A 3,126-nucleotide genomic window follows, 5' to 3' on the forward strand; every position below is an offset into this window, starting at 1 on the left:
TAGCTTATAACTGGGACAGCTAAAGTGTTGATACCCATTATCTTGTTTTTAGCATTGAGCTCTGTTTTTAGTATTGATCTAACTCGTCTATAGTACTCTTTCTTTATTTTTTCTTTCATTTGTGTATGTTGTATCCTATCTAGTTCATTGACTCCTAAATACTTATATGGTTGGCTTTCGTCTAGTTCTCTTATTTCATTGGCTTTATCTAGTGTTATATTGCTACTTTTAACTAATTTTCCTCTTTTCAGGGTTGCTTTGGCACATTTTTCTAATCCGAATTTCATTTCTATTTCCTTGGTAAAGCCGTGTACTGTCTGTAGTAGTGTTTCTAGCTCTTTGTCGTTTTTTGCATATAATTTTAGGTCATCTTATAATTTTAGGTCATCTTATAATTTTTATTATTATTATTATTATTATTATTATTATTATTATTATTATTATTATTATTATTCCTTCGTAAAACAGTGTAGGTAAAAATGCACCGGAGTCATCTGTTAAGTCACATGAAGGATCTCAGACAGATAATACTTTCCTTAAGATGTGTACTGTGCAAAATAAGGCTTCTTTCTGCAAGACATCAATCTTGCATGGGATTTCCAGTTGCCTTAAGAAGTTTTGAAGTTTCAACAGGATTGAGCCCAGCACTCCGATCGACACTAGCATCGCTTTTACATTACCCTCTCGCATCCCATACAGTCTTGCCATTTCCACTTTCAATTCAGTGTACATGATGATTTTTTCAACCTCTTTACTCACAACATTCATGTCATTTGGCATGGCTGCATCAATGATCTGACAGTATTTGTCTCTCTTAGTCAATATGACAATATCCGGTCGAAGCTGTTCGATTACATGATCTGTCTAAAAATCATAGTCCCAAAGTATCGTTACTTTTCCATCCTCCTGCATCAAGTTACTTGGAACATGCTCATACCAGTTCTCTGTTACTTCATATTGGTATTTACGGTATAAGAGCCAATGAAGATACACACACACTTTATCGTGGCGGCGCTTGTATTCTTTTTGTGCAAGTTTCTCACATCCACTTAGCAAGTGGGTCACATTTGCCACACTCTTCCTACAGTGTTATACTTCACTGAATTGGTAACGAGAATCTGGTCGTATGCAGCAATGATCAGGCTTTCAGTGGTACACTTCAAATCACCTCGCTGAAGCCATACCTACGATACTGTATTATCCTTAACGTCTTGTGCATTTCTTTCAAACTGTCCATGTGTTTTCATTTCAAGATGATCTTTTCTCTTCTCCTCAGCTCTTTGGTTAAACTCTTCCTCGCCCATCATTTAATCTGCATTTACACCCATATATTTCGCGGCATATTGCAGCAGGTCTTCATCACTATTTATGAAATACTCGGCAAGCGTTCTCCTTTCACTCCTTATACAACTGTCTATACTAATTAGTCTTCGGTCACCAGTCTTTCTTTTCATATACAGTCTGTTTAAGTTTGCCTTAGGGTGCAGCGCCCTATGCAGTGTAATCAACTTCTTCGTCCTTCTATCCATTGTTGATATTTCCTCCTTTGTCCATTTGATGATGGATGCACTATATCTGACCTCCGCAACTGCTCAGGTATTCATTGTTGCAGTAATAAAATTTTTGGCATTCAGGTTGGATTTCAACACCATCTTCACCCCTTTTTGATACGCCTCGCTGACATTGACTTTCTTTTCTCTGTGTAGAATGTCATCCAGCTAGAATGTCATGGTATCTCCTGATGGCAACCGCAATCCTCTGCAGGCTGCTTTCTTCCTTCATTTCATATTAAGTACTGAGCATTTGGTAATCCCAAATTTTATACCAATGTCCCTACCACACTTCTGGACTGTTTTGGTCATGGAATCTATTGGTTTTTCAGATTGCCTAGACAATTTTATGTCATCCATAAACAGAAGTTGTTTCAATGATGGGTCTTTCTTCCCACATCGGTAACCCATCTTAACTTTCCTAAGTGTCATTGCTGTAATTTCCCCTCAAAAAGTAGAGCAATAGCTCGGAGAAGATTCCTTATTATTATTATTATTGTCTTCTATTTTTCTTGTGTCTTCTCGAAAGTATATTATTTGTTGGCATTCCTCAATCACTTTCTGCAAGGTTAGTTCAATATCTTGATTCAACCTTGATAATATTCTTTTTTCTAATTTCCGCGTCTTCCGTTGCCACAAGCCCTTTAACGAATATTAGACACCTCAATATATTTGGCGTTAATCTCTAAGCTTAAACTTGTCACAAGCCTTATTAACAATACTGGGATATGTTACAAAGTCGTCGGATTCATTCTTCTTTAAATTTAAACATTCCAGCCGAATGTTAAACAGCGAACTTTTTTCTCTAACAATATTAGTTAAAATATTTATCGTTTCATCAAAACACAATTCCGTGGGCTTTCTGGGCAAAATGAAGTTACAAAAACTTTCATGTTCCAGAGGGGCAAGTTTTTTCAAAAGGAGCCTTACTATCCTTTCACTAGACCATCCCTTGCATTCCTCTCAGAATAAGTCCTCGTATCGTCTGTAATACGCGGTAAAGGTAGTTCCTTCATCCGGTTTGTACTGAAATTTTTCGATAGAGTTTGCAACACCAACCGCTGAAAATGGAGCAAACTCAAATACAACAACGCGCGGATTTACACAGCTCACCAAACTCTCTGCACATCTCCATTTACATTGTGGCACAGTCCATTAGGAGCCAACCAAATAGGGGTGTTCTACTTCCACACAACAGCTTTATTTCTTTTTCGATAATTATACCACAATAGTATGCATTACTGCAGCACGACAAAATTGATGAATTAGTTTGAAATGCCGAATGCAAATTCTATTGTGGATCTATTGGCAACATTGTGAATCAGACCGAATTCTGTTTTACTTATATTTAAGCTTACAAATTTAATTTGAGTACAACTATGATAGACTAAATCAGGATAGCTTCATGAATGCAACTACTTCAATGCTTTGAAACAACATCCCCAAAATTCTGAAAGTCACCATAACAAGATTTGATTGACTTGAACTTTTATAACAACGCCGGTGAAAGCACAAGTGCTACTGCTTTTCTGGATGGTTGTGACCTTCCATCTCTCATCCATATCAGTATATATAT

At 36.8% G+C, this 3,126-nt stretch overlaps 1 protein-coding gene across 1 annotated transcript in view; it reads right to left on the bottom strand.

Moving 5' to 3' along the window:
* LOC106881162 (MAM and LDL-receptor class A domain-containing protein 1) overlaps positions 1–3,126 on the bottom strand; it is a 42,475-nt gene that overhangs the window by 36,520 nt on the left and 2,829 nt on the right. The window lies entirely within an intron of this gene.

The sequence above is a fragment of the Octopus bimaculoides genome, chromosome 3, assembly GCF_001194135.2.
Source record: "Octopus bimaculoides isolate UCB-OBI-ISO-001 chromosome 3, ASM119413v2, whole genome shotgun sequence".
NCBI classification, from domain to species: Eukaryota; Metazoa; Mollusca; class Cephalopoda; order Octopoda; family Octopodidae; genus Octopus; species Octopus bimaculoides.